Source organism: Haliotis asinina, chromosome 14 (assembly GCF_037392515.1).
Source record: "Haliotis asinina isolate JCU_RB_2024 chromosome 14, JCU_Hal_asi_v2, whole genome shotgun sequence".
Lineage (NCBI taxonomy): Eukaryota > Metazoa > Mollusca > Gastropoda > Lepetellida > Haliotidae > Haliotis > Haliotis asinina.
This window is the reverse complement of record NC_090293.1, coordinates 19,624,925-19,643,211: the sequence shown is the minus strand read 5'-3', so window position 1 is coordinate 19,643,211 and position 18,287 is coordinate 19,624,925. Positions and strand designations below refer to the sequence as shown.

Genomic DNA, 18,287 nt, shown 5'->3' with positions numbered 1-18,287 from the left:
TCATGTTTTCACGATGCTAAATGTTGTGTACAGTTATGTACGTATTGTGTATGATTGTGGTTCATAGTAATTTATGATTTTCTTATGCTTATGCCGTTTCATGATGCTAAATGTTGTGTAATGTATGTTCTGTAATATGTGTGATTGTGGTTTATGTATGAACGTTAAAATACAAATGATAGTCATCTCCCCTGTACTCTTTTCATATTTTACGCAAGGCAACAGCTTGGGAAGATGCAAATTAACTGATCGTGCTTTTTTGACGTTTAATTCATCTGAAGCTACGACCTTTACTTTCATTTATCACAGTTTGATTTAATAATTTGTGACAGGTGGATTATGTCACCTTAGTGTCAAAACGTGTTGCATGTGTAAATGAGATTACAGATTTATGATAACCCGTCACTTAATCTTTTGTCAAGGATTGGTGTTCTGAAAGAGATCATCCATTTTTTAATCTAGTTGACTATAACTGTTCATTATATCGTCAGTTAATTGTAGTTACCAAGTCATTAGCTCTGGGATATAATCAGATTTACTACGAAAAAAGCGACAACAAATCTCGGGGAAGATCAGTGGGTGGAACATCAAGCAGACGAGGAAATGGATAACATATGTATGTGCTATGCTTTAGCTGTACATTTCTCTGAGAGAATTAAAGGGAAGTATTGTTTATTCAAGTGTAAACATAATGCTTTAATATGCTCACAGTACAACATATATAAATGAACAGAGCCAGAAACTAGTACACATACGATATCTTTATTCCCCTAAAAGTTAAAAATATATGTTTAAAATAAAGACCTATAAATACACCAAATCTATTACCTGCATTAGTCATGCATTATTATATGGCGGCGAATTAGAATAGAATAGTTTGGGGCACACGTTACAATTACATAAGAATATCAGTAAGTCAGTGTTTGGAAAACAAGCTAAATATTACTGATAAGCAGATGGCGAATATCAATAGGTCAGCTTCTGTATAACAAGTTAGATAAAGAAGACAAGCAGATGGCATGTAGCGATCGCTGAACGATTGCGAAACTCTGATTAACGTCTTTATATCCACCCTATTCAAACAGTGATAACATGTCTGTTATAAGCGAATACAGTGCGTACTCGCCGGTCATAAAATGTACCAGTCCTAAAAACTTCGCTGAATGAAATCAAGGGCAGATAAGTGTCCCTCTGTACGGAGATATTATGTGCCCGCTTTACCATGTACGTGTGCAATCAAACCTTGCACGGAGGTTCGCTTCTGCCAAACAACGTGTAATTTTGGACAACAACCACTCCAAACAAAATCAAAATTTTCATGCAGGTAGCAAAGGTACCGTAGGTCCCCATGGTCCCTGGTATGGTTTACTTTCAGTTGTTGGTCACAATATGGCTGAAGTATTGCCGATGTGACGTTAAATATTAACTCACTCACTCACTGAAATTTATTCACTGACCTAAAGTACAATGAAACCCCACTTCTCTACCACTTTCAATGGCCTGGAAATGACTGAGTGAGTGGGTATGGTTTTAGGCGGCTTATAGCAAAATTCCAAACACATCACGCCAGGGAATCCCAGAAACAGGCTTCACACGTTGTACCCATGTACCCATGTACCCATGACGAGACAACGCTTTAACCACATGGTACCCACCCACCCACCCCCATCCCACCCCACCCCCCACCGCCAACGCCTGGATACAATATTTACATTAACAGTGTTAAGATCTGTTCAATTGTTTAATGTTTAAAAATAAAACCAATAATACTTCCTGTCCTTACCTGTCGCCTTTGCAACTCGAGACTAATGCAACATGGAATAATATATGTATCGCATATTCGTAAGTTTATCTCTTTTTATGTCGAATCAATGTTTTTGGTCGCTGGTATTTCTATTTATTGACAATTTAATCAAGGCGTGTTGTAATGGTTGTCACTAATGCTGTCTGTAGGTGCAGTTAACTTGTAGCTAATGACGTCACTCAGCAGAACTGTCCAGGGTCTGTGCCCAGGACAACCTTACAATTTGGACACCTGTGAACGGCATCCTTAGTAGAATCCATGCAAAATGGTATCAAACAGCCAATTAAACCACTGGAATAAAAAAAATTCATTGAAAAATATAACAAGAATAAATATTAAAAATGAATAATCATTGTTACTTATCTCAAGGTTCATAGCTTGTTGTTTTACACCGCCAGCTTTATGGCGACGATCCGTAAATGATCGAGTGTGGACCAGACAATCGGTTGATCAGCCTAACGAGCATCAATACGATAACCTGTATCTGCCAAGACAGCGAGTCTGATCACCCGATCCCGTTAGTCGTTTTTAACGACACGCATGGGTTTCTGAAGACAAACTCTAAACCCGGATCTTCACGGGTCGAAAGTACATAGTAGAAACAATCTAAAGGTGGAGGAAGATGACGCCTGTGTAGCAATTCGTATGTGGCAGCTATCGCTAATTCAAGTAGCCTTCACAAGGCTGTAATATATTTATGAAATGAAGTCTTACGCAAATGAAATAGAGCAAAGACTCACACAAGGAGGCAGCATATGAACGCTGCTCGCCAAGTTGAGTCGCCGTTGACCAATTCCACTGAGGTCACAACGGATGCGTGACAAAACTGGCACGTGAGGCTTATTGGATCCCGTGGGAACAAGACAAGGGCACCATGAGGACCCATGTTGACAGTGGTCACGTTCAGTTGCTGCTGTTGTTGGGGCATCGGTTCTGAGTGAGTGAGTGAGTGAGTTAATATTTAACGTCACATCGGCAGTATTCGGTTCTGAAGTCCCTCCTTGTATGATAATGTGTCATATTAAGGTACATTTATACACGTACATTCAAAATAACTGCACAGTACTTAAGATTATGCCAGCGAAATACTTCTTTCTATTCTTTCCAGTCTTCTGAAAAGATCCAGCCTAATAGTGGTATGGACAGTTAAATTGTAACCTAACATTTGTTAGTGGTTTCGTGGCCATGGCAAGGAAAAAGAAAATAGGTTAATTAAATGTAGATTTGGAATGGTGTTGTGTACGTACCAGACCAGCTGTATTCTGGTGGAGGAGGGATGTTGTGGGCCATGCCATCTTTTGACTGAGGCGGAGGTACTGTAGACATCGCAGCTCACTGAACGTAGGGATTCCTTTGAAATGGATGCACAAGAGGCAACTTAGTGAGTTGCAATACCAATATTAAGTCTATATTTTAGTGACTCATGGACACGTTAAAGGAAGTGTTTCCACAAAGTGAATACTTTACAACAATGTATAATTAAAAAGAAAGCCTATCGGCACATTTGCAGATTGCAGATGCATAATGACTTATGAGTACATGTGTGATCAAACATGCCCATTCAATATTAAGGCCTTACCTACACGACGGATTTCGACCACTCATATAGCTAAGCAACGATAACTGCGGCAGGTCAGACATTACGTTTTGTACCTGATTCAGCTGACGGACGATGAGTCCAAAGGGAATAAGTACATGCTGTGAGTATACAAATACATATAACAGTCTATCCAGACGAATCTCTGGTGACTGCTGCTTCATGGTCAAATTAGCGAAAGGAATCGTGAAATTCCTAAGACGAATCTTGCAACTGAATGTAATATTTTGTGAACTAAAATCAGACTACACGACTCTGCTATACCTGTGTTGGTAGTGAATTGGCATTATGCATGGGTATATAAAGACGAAGAAAAGAACCTATATGCTCAAGGTTTATATACAGATTGTAGCAACATAACTGCCTTTCAACTTCTATAATAGGTGTTCAAGAACAGTTTGGTACATCAGTTGTGTTTTAGCCAGGATGTATGTACAGGTAGGCAAGAGTTTCGTTGCCCAAAACTGAACCTGGAAGCGACCAGCTTGTCCAAGCACTGACACGATAGAGATGCTGTCAATATGACAATAATCCTGACTATGGCTGTAATGAATTTGACAGAATAAACAGAAACCGTGTGCAATCTTTTCGGCCCAAGCAAGGGTAGCATGATTTCGTACTTTAAGCAGCTGGTGTCAAGTGCTTATATCTGGATACTAAATTCACTCAGTAGATTCAATATCGATATTAACACTGATACTGCCCAGCATTACATTCTATACAGTGTACATGGGGGCATATCAACGTATTTGGCCACAGGCTTCAGGATTATAACTGAGGCAATAGCTGCGGGGAAGAAACAGCAAGATGCAAGATTCGAATCGTTTGATTCACACTGGTTGGTTGAAGTGTACAATCCGATACCCATGCTTCAAACAGTTCAAAATTAACATTGATGTGTCCGGTATGATAAATACTATGTTCACTGGACTCTCGAGGCCCGTGGCTTGGCGTACCCTCGATGTTTGTTTGTTTCCCTCGCCCTTCGGTCTCAGGAACCCACCCACCCCCCACCCCACCCCCCTTTATGAACGTTTCATTTAAAATATGTCTTATGTAATAATTCCTCGATTATAAAGTGTCATCTAATCTGGTTCTGATAAGATTGCCATCTTCGGTAATATTTCATGATTATCATTTGTGCATGAAATAGATCTTTTTCTGATAAGGTTACACAGGTCAAGGTCGTTTGCAGATGATACCTTGTTCTCTGTTAAGTCTCCTTCTTTGTGTTAACCAAATGTTGCTGAAACATTTCCCAATGTCAGATAAACCACACGCGGTGTTTGCAAACCTTAAATTAAAAAAACCAATTCGTTCCTTAGAAGAATGAACAGAAGAACTGTCCCTACAACACGTTGTTAGGGTAATAAGCTTTATTATGATCTCATTAAGATACAGTGAGGTGAGCCAGTGAGTTAATATTTAATGTCACCTCGGCAATATCGCAGTCATATCGTGACGAGAACAGTTAACAATAAAAAGAATTAGATTCTATCTCATAAATCCTGTCGACGATGGACAGAAAAACAATATCACAATGTGAAACACAACTATTGTGGAAACTAACATCATTATTTGCACAACACAATAAAACAACACAATATAAAACAACACAATATAAAAACACGGGCTACAGATAGCCAACAACTGATGGTAGATCACCATCTTAGGGACGATACACTGAAGTATTTATTTCAATATCTAAGATAATTACACAGAATATCGGAATATCGGCACTTAAGCTTTAAACCTTCAGTCCTTTTGAATTGTTGATACCATTGACATGGATTAGCACCGTTTGTCTATTGTTGTGTTAATTGTTTATTGCAACGCATTTGGAATAGTTGTTTCACAATAGTCGTCTATACTGACGAGTTGGGGCGTGTATAAGGTTGCATTAGAGATTACTGTGAAGATGTCACAATGTGATCCAGGAAATCTAAAAGTTAAACGATACTCACCTGGAAGTTGAAGTTTGACTGGTTCTATCACCTAATCTTAGTAATGGAGGGATTATGTGAGATTGCCATTGCGCGTATGTGAGTCAGACTTCAAAGATTGTGAGTGGCATTAGGAACAAGGGATATTAAAGAGTAGAATGGGTGCTGGGTATATAAGGGAGGGCACATAATCCATCCATCACTAAGACTAGCTTGTCAAACTTCAACTTTCAGGTAAGTCTCGTTTAACTTTTAGATTCTATCATCTAATCACGTAATGTTCGTGATTCTGCGAGACTTCGAAGACTAATGCTCACTCAAAAACAGCAGTTATCTCCATCATCAGCAACAGAAAGAATCCACTAAAGTTAAGAAACTTCCGAGGACCTTTATTCAACAGGTAATTGACACAATATGTCATAGATATTGCAGTAATTACTCAGAGAACTAATGCATGCAACACTGGTCAATCAATACGGTAACATGACCGTAATTAATAACTGCCATATCATACACAGTCAGTCAACATCAAGATGCTCGGTTACAGAGTTGAGGATGGCATCAGCGAATTGTCTCCCCTTGACCACTGCCTTGCTATAAAACTGAGCAAAGGTCAATTCTGATGACCAGTCAGCTTTACTCAATATCTCAGCTACTGGTACTGATGCACATAAAGCTGCAGCTGTCGCCGCTGCGCTTGTACTGTGCGCTGATACGAGTGTCAATACTAGATTTAGACAACCCAGTCTTAATCCAGCGAGAAATTGTATCTCTCGATGCAGCCTTGTAGGGTCTAATGTAAGACACAAATAGAAGAGAATCTCCATCTCTCGAGTCAGCAGTCCTCTCTAGGTACTGTTTCAATACAGGCACAACACAAAGATCCCTGTTCCCTGGGTAATCATTCAACACTAAGGTATAGGTAATCCACCTGGTCTGGACTGCTTGACCAGCTTAAATAATTGAAATGCATATGACGACTCAGTGCTTGACATGTTAGTAATGTCCAGTAAATGCAATGTTTGCCCTCTCTCGGCAGAAGCCAATGAAATTAGAAGCACTAGTTTCAATGCCAAGTCCTCCAGGCTTAATTATTCCAAAGGAGATAAACTTCAGAGAAAACGAACACTTCTTTAACGTCCCATATGTCTGTATACTTAGGTTTTGGTGGATGAAGTTGAAATATACCTTCAATAAATCTGCAGACATGAATGAATGTTGAGAGTGCACATCTTGCTGTATGGATAGACCTATATCCTAGATTCTGTTGCAAAAGATGCATAAAAAAATCCAGCACATTACTAAAAGATGGTCGACAGAAATCAATCTGCCTCTCACCACAAAACTGTCTCCAGCTTGCGATGTAGCATGAATACTGTCGCTGTGTACCTGGGCGCCAGGATCCAATGATGATCTCTGTTGCCTTAGTAGAAAGTCGTCTCTGTCTGTAGGATTCCCGTATAGCAGAAAAGCTGTCAATTTCAGACCCTGATACAGTGTCTGTTCGCTTGGGGCGACGTCACCAGACGGGGCGTCACTGACAGTCTCTCTGGCTGTAACAGATCAGATCGAGTATGAGTGAAAACCAAGCTTGGGTCGGCCAGAGTGGAGCTGTCATTAACACCTTAGCTTTTCTGTAAACATCTAGACAATGGGCGAAATGGTGGAAAGTAGTAGATGATACCTGAACTCAATGTTTGTCAAAATGCATCAATAGCCATTGCCTCTGGCCTCCAACTAACAAATTGGCTCAGTTTCCTCTTGAGTCTCGAAGCAAACATGTCAATACTATGATTGACTTTAAAATATGCCACCAAGTTTTGAAAAACATTTAAATCATTCTGTTCTGTCAACAAACTTCCTTGAGATCCTATCTGCACTGATATTCTGAATTCCAGCAACATGTGAAATTGTAAGTGGGATATTGTTTTGTCTACACTACATCCATATTTCCTTAGTTATGCTATTGCACAATTCAGATTTAGAGCCTCCCATATTTTGGATGTATGAAACTACAGTGCACGTGGTATTATCACAAAAGATAAGAATAGTTTTGGCTCTGAAATCACGATTCACTGAAAGGGCCTGTAGTGCTAGCCATATTGCTTTTGTCTCCAACCCATTAATGTGAAGGTTTTACTCTTCATGTGACCATCTGCCACCTATGCTTTGTTTCATATATGCCCCACAGCCAAGTAGGCTGGAGTCAGTCTCAATTTCAAAATGTGCCTTTCCAGGCAACAAAACATTCTTTCCTGAATCTGCTATGTTTTCAATCCACCATTTTATCTCATTTCTGCTTTCAATACCTCATTCCATTTGAGAATCAAAGTTGCCAGCATTTTATGATAATGCATCCGTCTTTGCCCTCTCTAGGAACCGATAGAAACGTGGTCCGAATGTGACTGCTGGAAAACATGATACCATGAGACCAATTAGCTGAGCTACTGACCTAATTGAATGTCTGCTCTTGACAAAGGTTGATCTACACTGATCATGGATGTAAGTTTTATCAATGGGCAATCTGACAGTCATTTGCTCTGTGTTAATCATGAAACCAAGGAATTTCAGTTCTGTACCGGGCTCAAGTATCGATTTTTCATAATTGATTGTAAACCCAGTTTGCATTGAGCATAACTATCTGCTTGAGTATAGTTATCATTAATATAACCCAAACATTGCTGACCTTCAGTTTATAATGTTGCGTAGACTGGCTTGAGTACCTTTGTGAATATCCTAGGGGCACACGCTAAACCATTTGGCATACAAGTAAACTGAAAGAGTTTGCCACAATTTGTTTTGGTTCAGTGGTTTGCTTTGGTTCAGAAATAAATTCTATTTCAAGGCCTTTCAAATTTTGTAAAATGTTTTGGTCTGATTGTATTAGTGCCCAGTCGGATAAGTACACTGCTATACCACCAGCATTAAACTCATGATCAGTTTCTACAATATTCTGATTCGATTCACACTCACCTACCTGGCCTGCTGGTAGTTGGCTAGCTATTTAGTGCTTCTCCGCTCCTTTCTTCTCGAACAGTTTCTGAGGGTGGTACTTTCCTCTTCCTAAAAATTAGGTCCAGGATAGCCATAGCCTCTCTGTCTGTCTCTGCCTCTACCACGATAGTTGTGATTCCTGCCAGTTTGGTCAGGAGTGAATCTGTAAATGTTCCATCCACGACTAGCTCCTCTGTTGCCCTACTGGTCACAGACATATCTTTCAGGTTTTTGTCATGTCATCTCCAAAGAGGCAATCTTGACGAAAAGGTACGGAGGGAGTACACAACGCCCTATAGTGCTCCTTGATGTCAGGCTTAATCAACTGCTTGCGTCTCATTATTAACTCCCTGTTTGCATATGACGCCAAGGTGAGAGTGTTCACAGTCGCTTAATACAAATCTACTGGCAGATCAGACTTCGTATTCACCATTGAATCCAGAGTGCGAACTATTGCAATAGCGTTCTTAATCACTCCATTCTGAACACGTTGCATTTTGCAATCCATAGCGCGTGATTCTGGTGGAATAGTGCCCCAGATAGGTTTGTTGGCCTCTGGTGTATTCAACACCTTGCAATTTTCTGGACGTCTGATGAGCTTCTGGTTCTGATGCAGTTTGGCATTATTATGGCACGTGTCAGCGTCATGATTGTTCGGCTGAAGATCAGGCCTAGAGCTTTTCAGCGCCACCTAAGCCATGCTATGTCACCGTATCAACACGTGTGAACTATCTATAAAAGTAATAGCCTTTATTATTCCCAAATATGCGAATATTGACTATGTAATTGTGAAGCCAACGTGATTATACATTATTCTGGTAACACCAATAGTGATTCAAGTCTTGAGTCGTAAAAATATTCTCGCTCAGACCGCTCTGACGTGAAAACACGTCCGCCTCGCACGAGGTTGCAATGAGCACTGGCTCGCAATGGCAATCTCACAGAATCACGAACATTACTTGATTAGCTGATAGAATCCATTTGTCCGGAAACACTCGGCTGTACAAAGTTTCCGAATATGGATTTTACACAAGTCAGCATTCCGTTTTCTTGGAAATGCAGTAAGGAGAAACATGACACTTGAAATTTACACTACCTTCCATGCGGCCCATTAGCGAGAATACTTTTCCCAGGTGACGACAAACATTTCAGTTTGCAGATAAACGAAAATTGTCTTCAATTCATGACACAAATTTCAACTTATTTTAACAAAATTCAGCTTAATTATAGTGGTACTGAAATATCTGCCTCATGAACGAATAATCTTACATAGCGACGCACAAGCAGTATGTTCCCGACATGTTTCACGTGATGAATGAGATTTGAGTGACATTTGTAAAGGATGGGTGAATGGCATTTAATGTATTGGGTGCTTGCGTGCTAATGTGCTTACTAGTTAAAAACTACAAATCAAATGAGATACCATACCCATGTTTACCATGACAACCCGACTCGGTATTCCCACAAACAGCTCCAGTAACAACAAATACCGTGTCGTAAAATATTTTCGTTAGACGCAGTCATAAATCGAACCCTGACCCTCAGCTCCCCAAGCATGCGCCATCCAGGGAAGCAGTATTGTATACACGTATACAGATCTCACTCTACGGCTTTGTTTGGCATGTAATCTACAGCCTCGCATTTACCATGAAGACATGCCTGACTTGCTCACGCTAGCTGATATCGGTCGCAAATCTGATATACCCCGACAGCTATACCAGGAAGTACTGACATGCTGGCAAGAATGCTTAAATTACTAGGACAAATAAAGATAAGCTTGTCAGTTTGTGTTGTTGGTTGCATAGCGACATGAGCAATGGGTTACATGCAGCATGCAGACTGTTCGTGCAAACACACTCCCAGGAACCCCCGCCCCCACAGTAACCCCAAACGCCCCGACCCCATCCCCTGTCCACCCTAGCGCTATCATCAGTGTAATATTGACTTTAAAACAGGTCTACCGACGGTGGTAGCCGAAGTTCCGTTAAATTTAGTATTTATGTTCTTATGAATACTACCTTATATGTGTATTTTATAAACCCGTCGACAAAGGACAGTAAAGCAAAAACTAGCGTGAAAAATTACAACTAATATAACTATTTGGACAAAACGACAAAAAATACGGGCTATATATCACCAACAACTGAAGGTAGATCACCATACTAGGGACGATGGGGACTTACACTACATTTACTTCCTGCATGGATCCTAGTTGGATTTACACCATCCCTTCAGCCGCTAGTAATTAAGGAAATCTAGCCATACATTAAAAGACACAATCATATTCTACGATGAAAAATGTGGAAAGTTTTAATTTACTTTAAAAGTTTGTGGACTTACGTACCCTCTCAGGAGAACAATAATTTTACAGTACTTTAACCCCCTTTGAGGGCACACGAAACGAAACGAATTAACCAAAACAATTGCAAGGGTCATGCTCATTACGATACAGATAAAGTGTCCGCCTTTCTTGATTGAGATACAAGGTGATAGTCAAACCTAAATCAATACGTCTACACTGCATACTGATTCGTTTGAATATGTTTACAGAAACAACGTGGTAGGAATGTAATTACATTTCCGATTCTAATCAAGCTATTGTGCAGATTTAATTAAATATTATCATTTTTAAGCTTTGAGTGTACTCATGCTGCAGCTTGTTTAAAGATAACTACATATATATTGACCTAGGATGGGAGATTCATTACTATTCAACATTACTGATTCCATTACAAGACACTCAAGACAGATGCTCCCTCACAACCAACATCTCAGATTCATCGATCTGATCCAGAAAATCGAGAAGTCTGAGTCAGCAAAGATGGTACAAATGGATTTTGGAAACGTGTGTATCGTGAGGAGAACAGGTTCACGCTGGGTTTACGATGAGGTTCACTCTGGAGTGTAGGCGAGTGAGTTAATATTTAACGTCACATCAGCAATATTGCAACCATATCGTGACGAGAACATACGTGACAACCAGACTCTGGAACCATTGTCGAGCCGGCCAGAAAATATCTCTGGAGTTCCTGGACAGGGTTTGATATTCGTATATGTCAGAGATCTGAACTGACTCAGTGGGTGGTGTAAGGTAAGGGCAGTAATTCAGTTTTGAAAAACTGTGACAAAGTTTGCATGTGATGAAATGTTTAAGATAATTATTTATACCGTTAATGAACAAATGCTGTCTTGAAGCGTCAAACTCCCACTCCGCCCATCAACGAGCGGCGGCCATAAGGCTACGACTGGTTTGTGGAACGGCATCCAGATGATCGAGGCACGGTCAGTCATCCTACCACTGGGTTGAATAGTGAAAAAATGAAAGAAAATTCATCTCACCTTATACTACTCCCAAAAAGTTACCGATAACAAACTTCTGCACCTCCTGACAGTACAGCTCCAGACAGACAGTGTGCATATACCAGTTTACCAGTTTGTCGTCAAGGTTGGACGGGTATACAAAGCTATCTGCAACATATCCGTCACATTTACACCCGCTCTCGGGCGTAAAAAGCGCTGATACTCTGTGTTACGTCACAGGGTAGTTATTTGTACAAAGGAGCAGTTCAAAGCTTCAAGTCAGAGGCTAATCTAAGCCATACAAGTTCCATAAGATTTATAAGGCAAAACGTTGAACATAAAATAATGATTACGTGAAACAGATCTCTAAACACATTAGTAATACGCTGTATGGCTGTAGTTACTGTCATTATAGTTTTCTTGTTTATTTCCTAAAGGTAGACGAGGTACTTGGGGTGGCTGGCTTTTGTTCAACACCGTACTCAGCAATATTCCAGCTATATGGCAGCGGTCTGTGAATAAGGGAATCTGGAAGAGTGACTGAGTGAGTGAGTGAGTTTAGTTTTACGCCGAACTCAATCAAAATTCCAGCTATACATATGGAAATTAATTAAGCAACACCAAATTCAAAGACACATAAAAACTTAACAAAGTTTAACGAAGTAATTTTGATGATTGATTATTCAATTTTGATGTATTGACATACAGCATGAGCTTTTCATGGGTTGATATGACGCGCGTGAAGCTTGCACAGCGCACGTGCATTGCTTTAACCTCAACTTTCGAAAAATGCACTTTTTCCCTGGGGTGTTTACAAGCGCAGGTTGTCGATTGCATTCGGTTTTTCATTCATTTCAATGTCATGGCACGTAGGAAATTATCAGAGGCCACTCGTTGGCAAATAATCGGCATGAGGAATGCTGGTATGTCTCTAAGACAAATCGGGACTCAAATCGGACGACATCATTCCATAATTTCAAAACTTTTGAAAAAATACCGGGCCACTAATGAAGTTAAAGACCTGCCTAGACCAGGAAGACCCAGGAAGACCACAGTCCGGGAGGACAGAGCTTTACTGAGACTTGTACGGCGCAGGTCCTTCGACTCGAGCTCTCGGTTGAGACAGGAGTGGCTTCCAGGGAGACCCATCTCGAACAGGACTGTTCGGAATCGTCTGAAAGCTGCAGGATACCGGGCAAGGAGGCCAATCAAGCGACCCAGACTGTCTCCAGCCCATAAGGCAGCCCGACTGGCCTGGTGTAATGACCGTTTGCACTGGAACATTGCCTCTTGGAGGAAGGTCCATTTCTCAGATGAGAGCCGGTTCTTGCTGCACATGGTGGACGGTCGTACTCGGGTCTGGAGGCAGAGGAAGACAGCAATGGCTCCACGGAACATCCAGGAGACTGTGGCCTTTGGGGGAGGTTCCGTTATGGTATGGGGGTGCATTTCCATGAACTGCAAGTTGGATATCATTACCATCCGTGGCAACCTTAACGGTGTTCGTTACCAACAGGAGGTTCTTGACAGGGCTGTGGTACCTCATTTTGAGAACCATCCTCTGGCAACGAGACCCATATTTATGGACGACAATGCTAGACCTCACAGGGCGCATGCTGTAAATGATTTTTTGCGGCAAAATGCAATTGACAGAATTCCATGGCCTGCCATGAGCCCTGACCTCAACCCCATTGAACATTTGTGGGACTTTATTGGCCGTCGTGTGAGGCAGAGAGACCCACCAGTCCATAATCTCAACGAATTGACGGCTGCCCTGCATGAGGAGTGGAACAGGATCCCCCAGAATCAGATCCGGAGACTCATCCAAGGAATGAGGAGGCGTCTGGAATCGGTGGTGCGTGCGCAGGGAGGACACACTAGATATTGATGAAAGTCGGTGTGCAGACTCTCAGATGACTGTTCTTTCTTTCCATGTGACATTTGTGTTAATACACCTGACAACAACGTCTGTGGATGAATAGTAAATTGTGTCCATTTTTTCATGAATTTAAGACAGTTTTAAGAATTTGGATTTCGTTGCAATAAAGCAAAGTCTTGATACTTTTTCCCTTTAAGTTGTTTGTCAGAGATCGTCTGTTGAATAAAAAAGTGTCAAACTATATCAACCCGGCATATTTTGATTGTCAGAACACTTCAAAGTTGCTCCAATAGAAAAAATTGGGGTGTTGCTTGATTAATTTCCAGGTGTATATATGGCGGCGGTCTGTAAATAATCGAGTCTGGACCAGACAATCCAGTGATCAACAACATGAGCATCGATCTGCACAATTTGGAACCGATGACATGTGTCAACCAAGTCAGCGAGTCTGACCACCCGATCCCGTTAGTCGCCTCTTACGACAAGCTGAGTCGCCTTTCTTGGCAAGCATGGGTTACTGAAGGCCTGTTCTACCCCGGGACCTTCACGAGTCGAATCTGGAAGAGACAATCCAGTGATCAACAGCATCAGCATCGATCTACGCTGCTGGGATACGATGACATGTGTCAACCAAGCAGACCTGATCACCGATGCAGTTAGTCGCCTTTTACGGCAAGCATAGATTGGACTGGTACCAACGTGGCCTTTCCGCCCGTGACGTTTGATGTGACTAGAGTCCGCCATACTGCCGATGCCCAATTAGCTGCAGAATTAATTAATTGATTAATTATAAGCAATAAAAACAAACGGAAATGGTCTGCCCGGTATCACTTTGCTGGGGTATATAATGGCGTGTCATCACGGGTCGCATGAGAAGAATACACATTGAGCATGTGGAACGAATGTGCACCTATTAATCAACCATCAACATATAACCTTTATCGACCCGAGGGAAATGAAATGTCATAACTCTGCTTATGTCATCTCAGTCATGTTCACAAAATGATAACTGAAAAAAATCAGAAATCATAAACACGACATTCATTCATTCAAAAATGCACCCGCTGCATTGTCAGCTGCGCCGTAGCCGTTACAAACACGTCATTGTTCGTCAGGAACAGAACTTCAATAAAATAATAAATGTCTCACTGCTGAAATTAAACAGTTCAAACAAGAATCCATTCAACTTCAACTTGACTTGGATGCTATTTTATCATGGGCCAATGAAATCATGGAAGAAAACTTTCAACAATCCTCAACAATTACCACCCTTAAAAATAATTCCCAGTTACCTAACCAGCAATGTCATGGAATCCCCAAACCCTCTAAAGAACATTGAAAAAGGAAGGAAGAAAATAATCAGCTGCTACTTCACTTACAAAAGGTCATTTCTGAAAAACAAAGATCTTTAAAGGATGAAATCGACTGTGAAAAGTAAAAAGAATTGGAACACAGCTGTGCGTATGAAAATGAAACAATTATGAAATCTTAGCCATAAAGTTAACTCAGCACAATAGAGCAAACAAATTTTGGAAATAAGAATGAAACAACAAGAAAAAACAATCACTCAGCTCATGAACGAAGTGGATGGTGCCCTCAGGGAGATCTAAGTTTCCTCAATGACGATATGATCTACTTTGATCAGTTAAGAGCAGCTACCATGCGCCTTGGAGCAAATGGTGTCTGCTCACACCTCATGGCTGATACATTTAAAAGAACGAGGCCTGGTCATCCAACAATTTTCAATATTCGTGAAGAAGCAAACTTTTGAAAAATGCATGTTGCTGATGTGTTGCTGGATCATCCAAATAGTTGTCTCCATGTCGCTGCGTCATTTCTATGAGTATCAAGTGTCTACTACTTCCCTGCCCAGCGTGGCCATATGCATGGTAGAAACTGTATGTGGTGACACAACAACACAAATTAACCAGCTGTGCGCTCTTGAGGATGTTGCCAAACTCCTGTCCTCACAGAATGAAGATTCTCAAGAATTATGTGGCAAAATGTTGGTCAGTTTGAAAAATTTCATGAAAAATATCAAAACTAAATTAAAGGAAATGTTCCACATTTTTTTCCAAATCAGAAGACATATAGAGCAAATTGAATGACACAGAAAAACCTCAAACCATCAAAGTCAACCAGTGGTTTTGTCACCTCCATGTGCTATTGGCCCACATGCAACGTAAAACACAACTTTGTAGATTCTGGTACCTTTCGGTATGCACTTACGGAAACAAATCATAAAAAATGCCACTTCAACCTATAAAGTTGAAGAAAACGCGATGAAAAAAGAGCATGCGAAATCGGAGTTCAAACGTTTCACTAAATTCCCCCCAGCGCTGGGGTGGGGGGTGGGGTGGGGGGAGACTGGTTTCAACAGCTTTGCTGCGCTGCGTCCATAACGCATGAGCAGTGAATAGGTTCGCGGAGCTTGAAACAGTATGCATGCCCAGCGTCTGAGGTCCTGAGCAGTAGTCACAAACAATTAAATAATCTATTCGTTACGTAAAAAACTTGTTGATTGTGGTAAGCAGTCTCTGTCACAGAGAAAGCTCAGTGTCTGGTTTATTAACACCTATATGTCTGCCTGCCTGTCTGCTAAAGACAACATGCAGTACACAACTTCAATCATTGACCAATTTGAACTTAAAACATATCAGACTAAACGGCATAAAGAAAATAAGTTGATTTATGACTCGTGCACCCGAGTCCCGTCTCTGCCACTTCATGTAATTTGGCACCTGTGATACACATGACATGTTTTTGTCTGTGGGTTGCAAACAAACTACATTCATTTTTTTCGGATGACTGGATCTGACGGAAACTGATGCAAATTCTTGTCAGTTTCAAGTCCTGCTTTGTACTTGGACAGATTCCAGCCACGCAGTAGTTTACCGTCTTCACTGACATGATTTTTGATTGGATCGAACGCAAACATGTATTTTCAAAACCCAACATCTCTATATACATTCTTCATGGATAACGACTTCTTTTAGCGTATGTGATTTTGTTAGACAACAGTCTATGAATCCATACAGCAACGACGCATCAAGTACAAAAAAAGAAGTTGTTATCCATAGAGAATCTTACTTTCTTGTGACTGGCTATACTTCTAAAAGGCCCATCAAACAGATCATCTCTCTGTACACACAATGAACCCTCAGCATATCAGCAAATGAAACAGCCAATCGGAAGCCGTCGTTACACTTGAGTGCATATCCACCCGCTATGAATCGCGATTGTACGCTTATAATTTTGTTTATTTGTTTTTTTTAAAAGCAGCAATGAATATTATATGTCATGAATAAGGGATGAATGTGTTTTAATTATGTTTGATTTTTTTGTTGCATGTGACCTTTAAGACAGTTGGGAAGTGATCACTTCCACAAACGTCATCATGAACAGACCACTCGAATTCATAATAGACATTTGAATCGACAAGGGATAGATCGAGTAGAATAAGTTCTTGTAGCAGGATGTGAATAAGTGTTTGAATCATCATTACAAATACATAAACAAAACCTTCAGAAACAAAACCTTCAATAACTTTGCCTTTATTGTTGAAACGTGTACTTCCACACAGAGGATTGTGTCCGTTTATAATCGCCCATGATGATGCATGGCTTTGGTAACTGATCATACAGATTCTGAAGATCACATTGTCTAAGAACAGAAGAAGGTGGAATGTATAAAGAGCACCAGGTAAATATAACGTGCATTGTCAGACAAATAGCAACCGCTTAAAGAGTAGTATTCAATTGAACACCACTATGAATGATATCATTTCTAACTGGTATACTAGCGCCTCCAGTCGCTTTATTACCTGGGGGAGAAAATGAATGATTTGTAACGCAAGAACATGAGCCATGATTGATGTAGTCTGATAGTGTTTTGCAAGAATTGAGTCAGTGAACGTCACATCAACAATATTTCAGACACACGTGACGAGAAATGTTTAAATAGAAGAAATATTTGTCACAAACATTAATAATGTATTACATTCAGGCAAAGGAGTGAGTGAGTTTAGTCTTACGCTGCACATAGCAATATTCCAGCTACATTTTGTATATGGCGGCGGTATATAAATAACCGAGTGTGGGCCAGACAATCCAGTGATCAACAACATGAGCATCGATCTGCGCAATTTTGAACCGATGATATATGTCAACCAAGTCGCGAGGCTGATCACCTCTTACGACAAACATAGTCGCCTGTTATGGCAAGCATGGGCTCCTGATGGCTTATTCTAGCCCGGATCTTCACGGGTCTCAGGCCAAGTAGAGTTCCAATGGTTATAACGTTTAATCAGTCGCAGATTAGTTCAAGGGTGTGAAAATAAACAGCAATACAACGATCTTACACAAACACATTGTATTTACAATTAATTTATACTGTATACTATGACATTCTTGAACGTTGACATAGATCCAGTTTGGTGTCAATTCAGCGCAAAAAAATGCTTTCTCGTCTTTTTATAGTAAGCAGAATAATCTCTTCACCTTGAATAATGAAACACATAATGGTAACACGTGTATATTGAAAACAGGTTAAAAATGTATTTTGAAAATATGTGGCGTGATATCATAACCTCTATACTGAAATGACCTCGTAACAGATTATAGACAATGGAAAAATATGTGGACCAAGAAAAATATGTGATAAAATGATGTAATCAGTGTCTGTATGCCCCGGTTGCATTTTTTGTATTCACGAGTTGCCTTCAGCTACAACCTCACAATAATGTCCAAATAGCACATGACTGAGTTTTGT

The 18,287-nt window shown here is 40.5% G+C and overlaps 1 long non-coding RNA gene across 1 annotated transcript; it reads right to left on the bottom strand.

The window, feature by feature from the left end:
• Positions 1-745: 745 nt before the first annotated feature.
• LOC137261371 (uncharacterized) lies at positions 746-11,765 on the bottom strand. Its single transcript, XR_010954851.1, has 4 exons — positions 11,678-11,765; positions 3,052-3,155; positions 2,545-2,737; positions 746-2,095 (listed from the first exon to the last, which is right to left on the bottom strand). It is a non-coding gene; the product is annotated as an uncharacterized lncRNA (long non-coding RNA).
• Between the last annotated feature and the right edge of the window lie 6,522 nt (positions 11,766-18,287).